This window comes from Ambystoma mexicanum, chromosome 11 (assembly GCF_040938575.1).
Source record: "Ambystoma mexicanum isolate Mex_15411 chromosome 11, UKY_AmexF1_1, whole genome shotgun sequence".
NCBI lineage: Eukaryota > Metazoa > Chordata > Amphibia > Caudata > Ambystomatidae > Ambystoma > Ambystoma mexicanum.
In genome coordinates, this window is record NC_090934.1 from 175596952 (window position 1) to 175609586 (window position 12635).

A 12635-nucleotide genomic window follows, 5' to 3' on the forward strand; every position below is an offset into this window, starting at 1 on the left:
CCTTCCCAGAACTCTTGACAACTCCGCTAAGCCCAAATGAATTATCGGACATTCGAGCTAGGCCGTCCACAGACTATTTTCTTATCCTCCATATGAACTTATATTTTGAGGGGATTGGGTCCTCCGACATATTCCATATCTATGACAGGTAATGTCCACAGCTGTTCTGCTTTGGAAAATCTTTGGCTCCTGCGTCGATGACGTCGTTGCGCCGTCCCCGAGGACCTCCTCCGACGTCACCCGATGTAATAAGTAGGACGCACGACGCCCATAGCCTCAGTTCCTTTTTTTCCGCAAACTTGTTCGCTTCATGAATCTCAGTATGCCTCGACTCGTTAGTTTGCTGTTTTCAATTCTCGGTTCGTTGAACCTGTTCGGTTTGTTGTGTAGACCTGTTCGTGGCGATGTCTTCATCTTCAACCCCACGTCCAGGCTTCAAGAAATGCGGGGACTGTGGGTCCAAGATGTCGGTCACGGACTCGCACGACGCCTGCCTCTGGTGCCTCGGGGAGGCCCACGATACAGACGACTGTTGACTGCCAGTCGCTCACGGCAAAGGCCTTGCGGGAACGCAAGAAGAAGCTGTCGGTAGGCTGAGTGTCTAAGCCCCGGAAGTTGAGGTCTGCGGGGCTTTCGACGGATGACTCGAGGGGCGACTCTCCGCGTCATCGTCAGAAGTCCAGTGGGTCTCCTTCCAGGAGTCGGTCTCACCACTCCTCCGCCTCTTTGAGGCATTACCGGAAGCGCCGGCATAGGTCGCCTTCCCCGTCCTCTTCTGAGGACTCCGCCCGTCGGCGGGTCGCTTATCCCTCCATCCAAGCGACACCAGAGGAATGGGCTTCCTTCGGGATGCAGATGCTAGCGATTCTTGAATCGCAGGGCACCGGTCTGTCCACGCCTCCGAGTGGATTTGGTCGGCACCGGTCGAGAGACGCCGCTCATACACCTTCGGGCTCGGGTGGTCAGCACGGCTCGCGGGAGAGGTCCCGCTCGGACAAGGGTAGCAGTTCTCGCCATGCCCGTTCCCGGTCCTCGACGCGCTCGAGACCGCACGATCCTGTGCCGTCTTCGAAGAAGACGTCGACGCCTGTGGCGCCGAGGTCGTCGACGATTTCTCTCGAGGCTCTGCCTCCGAGGGGGTCGTGACGCCGTTGGCACCTAGGTCGTCGAGACACGCTCGGAGCTCCAGCTTCGAGGCTTGTGTCGCCGCCGATGCTGGCGACGCTGCAGCTGAGGTCGACGCCGATTCGCTCGACGTCGACTCCTGTTCTGTGGACGCCAACTCGTTCGGCGCCCTCGACGCCTTTCGAGGCGGTGGTGTCGGAGGGGCCCCGTGCCACGGGGTTTGCCCCTAGAAAGGCTCTGGCTAAGGTCAGGCACTGCTTTGGTCCCCAGAGGTCTTCTGGAGTACATTTCAGAGGGTGATGAAGGCTCTGATGGTGGCTTGGTTCTGGTTAGTTTGACATATGTTTGTTTTGTTGTAGGAAAGGAGGTGTTAGGGTTGGCTCCTGTGCTTGCATGTATGCTGTGCCAGGATCGATGACATCATTAGAATGTAGGCTGTGAGTCTGAGGTTAGAATGTTTAGAGTTTAATTGGTTCTAACCCAGGCAGTTACAAGATGTGAGCCTGGGTGGTGGGAGCCAGTGGGCTCTCTAATTGTTATGACCGGCTCTTGGTCATAGGGTTCACTCCAAGAAACACTCAAGATACTCAGGCCAGGTACTCTTAGCGGTTACTTTATTATCTTCTTAGGTTACAGGATCAGATGTCATCAAGTCATTAGGAGATAAAGAGGAAAGGGACAAGTAGCCCACTGGCTCCCACCACCCAGGCTCACATCTTGTAACTGCCTTGGTTAGAACCAATTAAACTCTAAACATTCTAACCTCACACTCACAGCCTACATTCTAATGATGTCATCGATCCTGGCACAGCATACATGCAAGCACAGGAGCCAACCCTAACACCTCCTTTCCTACAACAAAACAAACATACGTCAAACTCACCAGAAGGAAGCCAACCCTAACACCTCCTCCTGTTGCATAAAGACAGATCCACTACCACACTCTGCACATGACTTCCTCGCTCCAACCATGTTCCACTTACACCGGTAAATTGAACCAGCAGGCTTAACTAACATCCTACGACAGACCCAGCCGCCACACTTAACGCTCCTAACCAATCAAGAACAACACAATTCTCCTTCTGTTCCCACCTGCCACGGGGAACCTCGAACTGCCACTTTCGAGCACTAACCGCCCACCTTGGCAACTACAACAAACGCTACCAAAACCAATCAAACACAAAACTCCTTCCGTTTCTCCCTGCCACAAAGAAACCTCGAGCTGCCACTTCCGAGCACTAACTCCCAAAACCGGGAAAGACCAGGTACTGTCGTAACAACACAAGACACTTACTAACAACCCAACAATCTACCCGGGTCAACAGAGAACTTCGCTTACAACTCATACCGCTGTTAGACCCATTCAAAAATTCAAGTAAACACAGCCACACCAAATCGTCACTCACTCACTCACTCACCCAATCACACCATAATTAAAGGCAACTAGCTGTCACTAAAACAAACACAACAAGACCCAGCTGCAAATGTTGGCCTGACATTTGAGCCCTTCTGAACAATTCAAAACCCCCAAAGTGAACACAGCTGAAGATGAAACGTTGCCAGGATTCTGAGATTGACCAAGAAGAGCTCAATAGCAATCCCAGAAACCACCTAAATTCATAAAGAAAAACACCAGATACAATATCACCTGCATCTTCAGAATTTCAAGCGAAATCCCTGGACCCTAACAACTCCATAGGGTCACCAAAACAACATATAAGCTTCACATAGCTTCAGGCACTAATCCCCCGCTAGGTGCCTCTGGGCTCCGCAGAACCACACCCAAAACACATTAAAGCTACACTAAGCTTCAAATGAACTCCGCAGAGACACAATTTACCAAAACATCAAAGCCCCGCAAAGCTTCTGGTACTAGTCTCCTACTAGATACCTCTGAACTCTGCAGAGTCACTAACCAATTCACCCATAAGAACTCCAACAAGTTCCTTGACCACTTCTTGGTCATGCATTACAGCTAAAATCTCTTACAAACCCCGCAGGGTTCCTTGACCAACTACAGGTCATGTACCACACTCCCACTCAAGTCAAAACATACACCACAACATCAAATACAGTCAAACCCGTACATAGAATGTAAAACTGCTAGTCAGCGCTGCAGTCGCTGTAGCAGAAATCTTGAGTTGAACAACAATAACACACAACAATATTTCTGATGTTTGTTAATCTGCTTAGAATCACATGCTGTGCATAGGTCCGACATCCAGTGGTCACTGCGGAGTATTGCATTTTGTTTTTCGTAGTCGAAAAGGGGACGTCGACAAGGCGTGTCTGAAACACTATCCCTATAGTGACGTGCGTTGTACCCACAATCCCTCACGCGTCGAGGTCCCTCAGATTGTTTTTTTCCGCCCAGCTTCTGGTCGCCTTCACGCGGAGCTCCTCGAGAGACATTGCAACTCCTCGACCTTTGGTCGTTTTTTCTCATAATATTAATAATCCCTCCCTCGACGCAGTTGTAAGCTGTTCTCCGCCGAAAAGAATCTTCGACGGAGGGTCGAGCGGAGGAAATCCTTCGGCGCTGCCGAACACGTGGCCTGGCCTCGCAGGCCATATACAGTAGGGAGAGTGGGGTCGTGGGACATCTCTGGGTCTTTTCTGAGAATGCCTTTCCCTTTCCCCTTCCTTTCCCTTGGGTTGCTTATCGCGATTTATTGCCTCGGCTATGGAGAGGACACCATTTAGGTTTTGCCCGCTTTGCAAAGGCAAATTTACTTGGAAGGACAAGCATTCACGGTGTAACCGCTGCTTGCCCCTCGATCACAAGGAGGAAGGTTGCGCGGCTTGTCGGCTTCTTAAGCCTAAAACTCTAAAAGACCGTAGGGTTAAAAGGTGGGCGGCCTACGCGATGTCGAAGGCCGAAGGTTCACCCGCCGCTGCTACCACCGACAGTGACGAGGAACGCGATAACACGACCTCCGCTACGGAAGTCGAAACCCCCTCTAAGGAGCGCTTGCGCGCTTCGTCTGTCCCCGGCCCTGACGGGCTCGGCTCACGCCCTGCTTATGGGGATGAACACCCCGGCGACACTGACGCACAAAAAGACTCACATAAGCACACAACCCACGGCTCTTCTTCGTCTAAGACGAAAAGAGCTTCGGCGCCCAAGGAGACGCAGGTTCCACCGGCGGCCTCCTCGGACCGTTCGGGTTCGAAGCCCCTCTCGCAACCGCAGCCGCGACCAGCGACTGGGCTTTCGGCAAATAAGGGCGCCGCCCCCAAACCATCGGCCGGCGCGCATCAACAGAAGGCGCATACCGCCGTAGAGCGTTCGACACCCATAGCGTCAAACGCAAGCTTCCGCCGACAAACGAGTCGCCGAAAGCTTGGCGAGGATCGCTGTAGCCGACGCCCAGAAGCGTACGCCGAAGAACACGTCGAGCACTACGCATAAGTCGAAAGACACGCCGAAAAAGCCCGAAGAAAGGCAGGGACTACCCCCTTCAGTCGGGGGGTCACCCAGCACACCTGAAGGTTTTTCGGAGGGCGACGGGACACTTTCCTCGACGCTTTGGGAGAGGTCGAGCCATTTCCAGCTAGATGACTCTATTTTCCCCCCGCCAGACCGCTCTGGGGTACCCCATGAAACCATGGAAAGACTCCACCTCTGTATGGAGAGGATGGAAAGGTTTATGAATACCCAGACCTCTCAACTCCCAAGAGGACTAGAGAAGGGCCTCAGGAGGACCCCAGGGCCAAAAATCCGAGGCTTGTCGATCCCCAGGTGGACACAGCCTCAGACTTCCATAACGTATACGACCTCACTGGGGAGGAAGAATACTTGGAGGAGGAGGATGTTTTCATGGACGATGAAGGACGACAGAACCAGGAGGAATGTCTGGGAGACAGGCCAGACATTATAGAAGAAGGCTTCCGAGAAGACACTGAAGAAGGACCTTCGCACCCCTGGCAATCCCCATCAGTATATTCCGACACTGATGTCCTAAACCTAAATCCTCCTGACAATTCACCGGTTAGGAACACGTCTCCAATTGACGATCAGCCCACTTTCAATGCACTGTTGCGCAGAGCAGCAGCACATTTCGAACTGGACACTGGGGAGCTCTCTCCAGAATTAGACTTTGTGGAAAAAGTAATTAAAGAGAAACCCCCGGTCAGCCAAACCATTCCCCTCCTAGCTTCAGTGAAGAGAAGAATCATCCCTTCGCTGGCCACTCCCGCATTGATCAGAGGGGTCAATCCGAGAATTGAAAAACTTTTCACTCCTTCTCCCTCAGACCCGCTCTACATTAGGGGACATTCCATTCCGGATTCCCTAGTAGTATCTAATACTAGAAAGAGGGCAGGGGTACCACTTTCCACCAGTGAGGCACCCCCTGACAAGGAGGGCAAAAGGCTATATGCCCTTGCAAAAAGAGTAACTTCCTCGGCTGCCTTCTCAGCAAGAATTGCGAACAACAATTCTTTGCTTGCTAGCTATGCAGACGCGCAGTGGGCCAAACTGCGCAAGGACGCCGAGGAAGCACCGGAGCCTTTACGTACACGCCTATTTTCAACTATTGGCGAAGGAACCCAGGTGAACCAGAGCATTGTAAAGAACTCTCTGGACGCGGCAGAAACAGCGGGACGTTCCCTGGTGCAGGGAATACTCCTAAAACGCCATGTATGGCTGCGCAACTCAGGGTTTAAACCGGAGACACAGGCGTCTTTAATAAATAAACCTGTGGAAGACTCTAACCTCTTCGGAAAAGCGGTGGATGAAGCTCTAGAGATGGCTAAAAAAGAGTTCGATACTATCAAGACTCTTGACCAAATCTCTAAGCCCACTGCCAGACGCGGCTATGGCAACAAACGCTTTTTTCGTGGCCAACGCCAACAACAACAACAAAGTCAGCATCAACAATACCCTGCCACCAATTACCAGACCAATAGTGGGCAGTACAGCCAAAGAGGCCAACGCCGGGGTAAAGGGAGAGGTCAGGGATCCACCCCCAGAGGCTCCCAAGCCCCCAACAACTCCAAGTGACGCGAAGATTCGCGTCCCCTCCCATGCAACACCGGTCGGGGGCCGGATAACATCCTTTCTTCCTGCATGGGAGGAGATAACGGCAGACCGTTGGGTACTTTCCACCGTAGCCCACGGATACTGTATCGAATTCAACAGTTCCCCATCCTACAGACCCCCGAGGGGACGTCGCATGACACCGGAACATCTTGCCATCCTTCTCCAAGAAGTACAACAACTGCTGGAAAAAGGAGCCATAGAGGTCGTGCCTCTATCTCAGGTAACGGAAGGTATTTATTCAGTGTACTTCCTTGTACCCAAAAAGGATCTAACCATGCGCCCTGTATTAGATCTGCGCCCAGCGAACAAGTTTATCAAACCCCAAAAGTTTCGTATGGTAACCTTACAGGAAGTAATCCCACTGCTTTCTCAGGGAGATTACATGACAACATTGGACATGAAAGATGCATACTTTCATATTTTAATGTTGCCAGCGCACAGAAAATACCTCAGGTTCATGATAGAGGGCAAACACTACCAGTTCAAAGTGCTACCCTTCGGCATAGCATCAGCACCAAGGGTATTCACGAAGGTGCTGGCAGTGGCAGCGGCCCACCTGCGCAGGTTGTCCATCCCAGTTTACCCTTACCTCGACGACTGGCTCATAACAGGGGATTCTTACGAAACATGCTTCTCCAATACCCAAAAGACAGTAGACCTTTTGTTACAGTTGGGCTTCTCCATCAACGAAAAGAAGTCCAGTTTAGACCCCAGTCAAATCAAGCAATTCCTAGGGGCTCTAATTCAAACAAAGGACGGCCTCGTCTTCCCCTCCAAAGAGAGGGTCCAAAACATGCTGTTTCAAATCCCTCAATATGTGACCGGTCGAGAGGTGACGGTACGCAAAGCAATGCGCTTGCTAGGAATGATGGCGTTGTGTATTTATTTGGTACCTCTCGCGCGCCTGCGCATGCGCCCAATGCAAGAGTGGCTCAACAGCCAGTGGTGTCAGGCCAGCGGACTATGGGAGGATCTAGTTGTGGTCTTGCAAGCCTTGGTTCTCTCGCTACGGTGGTGGACAAAGGAAAACATGGAAAAAGGGAAACCCTTTGCCACACCCGCGGCGGAAGCCACTCTAACCACAGACGCATCCCTCACAGGATGGGGGGCGCACCTATCCCATCAGACTGCTCACGGAGTGTGGACTCCGAACGTAGCATCCAAACACATAAATCTACTGGAGCTACTAGCTGTGTTCAAGGCGCTAAGAGCCTTCCAGGAACACCTACAAGGCAAAACAGTAATGGTCCTTACAGACAGCACCACAGCCATGTACTACATCAACAAGCAAGGGGGCACCCACTCTCCAGGCCTGTCCAAGCTGGCCCAGAATATATGGAAGTGGGCTCTCAAACAGGACATGTTCCTACTATCACTACATGTACCCGGGGAACTCAATCTGCTGGCAGACAGTCTCAGCAGAGATTTCCCCCTGCCCGAAGAGTACGAATGGCGCCTGCACGAAGACATCGTCTTCGACGTCTTCACACAATGGGGATTCCCAGAAATAGACCTGTTCGCAACCCTGGAAAACTCTCAATGCCTAAGTTACGCCTCCAGGTACCCCCAGAACCAATCCAAGGGGAACGGTCTGTCGATGCAATGGTCAGGGAAATTTGTTTACGCTTTTCCCCCCCGACTCCCCTTCTCAACAAAGTGGTGCACAAGATGCACCAGGAACAAGTGACCATGATACTAGTGGCCCCAATGTGGGCACGACAACCATGGTTCGCTCACTTGATGGAGATGTCTCTATCCCCCCCAGTAAAACTCCCCTGCCCGTACAACATGCTGTCTCAGGACAAGGGCAGGACTCTGCATCCATGCCCCCAGAACATGAACTTAGCAGCTTGGCTCCTGAGATCATAGAGTTCGGACATCTCCAACTCCCGCAAAGATGCATGGACATCCTCAGGGAAGCCAGAAAACCGAACACTCGCCACTGCTATTCTAGCAAGTGGAAAAGATTTGTCATCTGGTGCAGGAGTAAAAGCATCAACCCTATTGACTGCTCTCCCACACATGTGGTCCTATACCTGACCCACCTATTGGATTCAGGTCTAGTGTTTAACTCCATTAAAGTCCACCTAGCTGCACTTTCTGCATACACCACTTCCCAACTCAAAGTGTCGTGGTGGAGGATCCCTGTTATAAAAGCCTTCATGGAGGGAGTAAAGAGAATACACCCCCCGATAGCTGACCCAGCTCCCGGATGGGACCTTAATGTGGTACTTACCAGACTCATGGGCTCTCCATTCGAACCCATGCACAAAGCATCTCTTAAACACCTCACGCTTAAGACTGCTTTTTTAATAGCTATCACCTCCATCAGGAGAGTAAGTGAACTTCAGGCTCTTTCTATTCTAGACCCCTTCGTTACAGTTCACAAAGATAAAGTGGTTCTACGCACTCACCCTAGGTTTGCTCCGAAATTTATTTCTAAATTCCACGTAAACCAATCTATAGAACTACCAACGTTCTTTCAAAATCCTTCCAATTTGGGAGAAAGGACTCTGCACACACTAGATGTACGCAGAGCGGTCATGTTCTACATGGAAAGAACCAGACCACTGAGGAAGACTAATCAGTTCTTCGTCTCGGTGGCAGCAGGAAGTGAAGGAGATGCGGTTTCAAAATCCACTATTTCTAGATGGATTGTTCAATGCATCACTCTCTGCTATACTCTTGCTAAGAGAGAACTGCCCTTTAGGCCAAGAGCACACTCTACTCGAGGCACGGGGGCATCCATAGCATTCATTGCAAATGTTCCCCTTGAGTCCATCTGCAAAGCGGCTACCTGGAGTTCGGTGCACACCTTTACAAAACACTACTGTCTAGATACACACTCTAGATCTGACTCCCAGGTGGGACAGGCAGTATTACGACACCTTTTCTCTACTGTTCCTTCTCATAACCCACCGCCAACTCCGGGTACTGCTCGCTAGTCTATGCACAGCATGTGATTCTAAGCAGATACAACCATCAGAAATGCTTTTACGGTAAGTAATGCATTCTCATGCCACTGCAATGCCTCAAAATTGTTATACTACGCATTGCATTGACAAATACCTTCACATTGTATATTGCAGGTCGCATTGGAATAACATTTCCTGAAAGTCCATTTTGCCAAAGCACAGGCAACTCTAATGCTGAAATGCCTCAAAACGTTATACTAAGCATAATAGGATCAACACCACTTCGATTGTGCACCTCAATCAACCTCATATATGCCACCGACACACAACCACTGTCGCAACACAAGTGTGGTAACTGACTTTACATGAAACCTAAAAGTCCATGTTGTCATGAAGAGCAACACTAAAACCTAGAATGCCTCAAAGTTGTTACATCTAACATAAAATGCATCACAATAATAACCTTCAATACAGCTCAGATTCTCAGTTAATCTATCATAGTGACTAATAAGCATCACTGAATGATTCACTCCTCGGGCAAAGCAATGCTTTCCAGTCACTACCAGCACCCAATAATTGCTCATACCATCCTGAAATTTCTTCTACACACAGTAAATAATCATACCCGACACTTTACTAACAAAACCGATCATTTGAAGAAAAAGACAATTTTACAGGCACAGTTCCAAACCAAAACAGCATAGCGTCCATTTAAACTCATGTGGAAACACTTAGCCTTCTGGAAGAATTGAAGGCACAACAACACTTACTTGGGATGGAGCAACTTGCTAAGCCCAGTCACTTGGGCTCGCTTTTACCCTTTTCTTTATCATAACTGCGGCATCTCAAAAACAGAGGCAAATGCCATGTCAGATGATCTCCTTGCCGCCACAGATGAACTCAAGGAACTTGTTGCCGCTTCATGGTAATCATCTTAATACGCTCAAATCACCTAAGGCGCCCGGTGAATAACAAAACATTGTGGATCTTGCACATGGGTCAACCCATACAACACGCAGGAGGGTGCCTTATTCGAAGGTTCTCGAGATCAATGCGGAAAACAAACCCGATCTCCTATTCACTTCCTTTACAACCTCCTGGTGACGTTACAGCGTTTACACAGGTCCTTTACTCAAATGCCACTTATTATTTCTTCCGGACTTTCCACGTCGCGTAATACCCACACTAACATAGCGAGGCCCAGCATAATTCCAGGCGCGAATGCAGGGGAAATCAGCATTCCGACTGATCGCCATCACCTCCTGCAGCGTTGGTGACGTCATAAGTCACCCTCTGGCCTCTGCACATCACGGATCTCTCTCACGGATCTCTCCTGCCCCAACGGCCAGACCATACCAGAGCGCTCTCAACTCATACAGCATGCCGGTAAGAACATTTCTTTTAACGGAAAATGTCTGTCTTCCCTCCAATGACGGACGCACGCCCACTTTGCTGCTTAGTGGGAAACAACACAGCCTGTTTTAATCAACTTTGGGTACTCAAGCAGACTTTAATCAACTTTGGGTACTCAAGCAGACTTAGGCAACCCTGCCTGGGCACTCATGCCCCCTCATGTGCCAGGGTGACTACTGGAACAGGCTGTCTGACAATTCTTCCCGGGGCCTTTCTTCCTGTGTCCCAGGCAGGCCCCTCATCCCAAGTCCTTGTGGGCCTTTCCTGTCAGCCGCTCCTGATCCCGCTTGGCACTGGAAGGAAACTCACGTCCCAGCGAACCCTTGGGACAAGCTGCCTTATTCAGCCCTGGGTGGCTGCCTTACACTGCTCTGGGTGCTTTCTATTCACCAGACTCTTGGGCAGCCTCTAATGACTCCTGGACTCCAGCAGGGCACTCTCCCTTCTTCCCAGGGGTCTCCTCTGACAGGCTGTCCCTTCCAGCCCTGGTAGACTGGCTCAAACAGCCCTGGGTGGTGGGTACAAACAGTCTATGGGGGGCAGTGGGCTCTCCCTCTCTCCTTTCATTCACTTGTCCTCTTGCCTGCACCCCCCGCAGCAGAGTCTCTTCTCCTCTCTCACATGACATCACACAGGTACCTGTATCTCCTTATGCTTCACTTGATGTCCACTCCAAGGTCCTCCTTCACCATACCTTGGACCATCCTCGTCGCCAATTGTTATGACCGGCTCTTGGTCATAGGGTTCACTCCAAGAAACACTCAAGATACTCAGGCCAGGTACTCTTAGCGGTTACTTTATCTTCTTAGATTACAGGATCAGATGTCATCAAGTCATTAGGAGATAAAGAGGAAAGGGACAAGTAGCCCACTGGCTCCCACCACCCAGGCTCACATCTTGTAACTGCCTGGGTTAGAACCAATTAAACTCTAAACATTCTAACCTCACACTCACAGCCTACATTCTAATGTCATCATCGATCCTGGCACAGCATACATGCAAGCACAGGAGCCAACCCTAACAACAATCCACCAGGGAACCTCTCTTTGAAGAGTCCGGATCCGCTCCTTGCGCAGGAAATTCAAGCCCTGCTGGAGAAAGGCGCCATAGAACTGGTCCCTGTAGCAGAGAGGAACAAGGGATGGTATTCCCCTTATTTTTTTATTTCGAAGAAAGACGGGGGATTGAGACCCATCATGGACTTGTGCGGTTTGAACAAGCTCCTCAGGAAGGACAAGTTCAAGATGGTAACTCTTTCTCAAGTCCTCAAGGCCCTTCAACTTCAGGACTGGTTGGTGTCTCTCGACCTCAAGGATGCTTACTTCCATGTGCCGATCCATCCCAAGCACAAGAAGTACCTTTCAGTTTCGGGTCCTGCCGTTCGGATTGACCTCCGCCCCAAGGGTTTTCACCAAGCTCATGGTGGTAGTGGCAGCGCATCTCAGGAAAGGGGGGATTCACGTCTACCCCTACCTGGACGATTGGTTGATCAGGGGGAGCTCTCCCGAGCAAGTCCTGGATCATCTGTCCGTCACCTGCCACTCCCTTCACAGGCTGGGCTTCTCCCTCAATTTAAAGAAGTCCCATTTAACACCAACGCAGCGACTCCAGTACATCGGAGCAGTGCTAGACACGTCCCTGGGGCAGTGTTTTCCTCCTCAGGCGAGGGCTCTTCACATTCAGCAGATGGTGCACAAGTTTCAGCTTGCCCTGAATCTCCCAGCGTCCGAATTCTTGAGACTGCTCGGCCTCATGGCAGCCTGCATTCTTCTGGTACCAGAGGCTCGTCTGCGGATGAGATCTTTGCAGTGGGCACTCAAGCTCCAGTGGTCTCAGTCCTCCGGCAGGCTGTCAGACCCTGTTCAGGTGCCGCCCTCGGTAGCCCAGGACCTTCTGTGGTGGGACGTCGAGGGCAATCTGATGAAGGGGGCCCCATTTTGGCTGCCCTGGCCGGAGGTGACGATCGTGACGGACGCATCCCTCACGGGATGGGGAGCTCATGCCAACGAGTTGACAGTCAGCGGTCGTTGGTCTCCGTCGGACTCCAGACTCCATATCAATCTGTTGGAGCCGAGGGCCGTCAGGCTAGCCCTGAAGGCTTTTCTGCCGACTGTGCGCGGAAAGAGTGTCCTGATTCT

At 51.0% G+C, this 12635-nt stretch overlaps 1 protein-coding gene across 3 annotated transcripts in view; it reads left to right on the forward strand.

The window, feature by feature from the left end:
- Window positions 1–12635, forward strand: part of RLF (RLF zinc finger) — a 916587-nt gene that overhangs the window by 619116 nt on the left and 284836 nt on the right. The window lies entirely within an intron of this gene.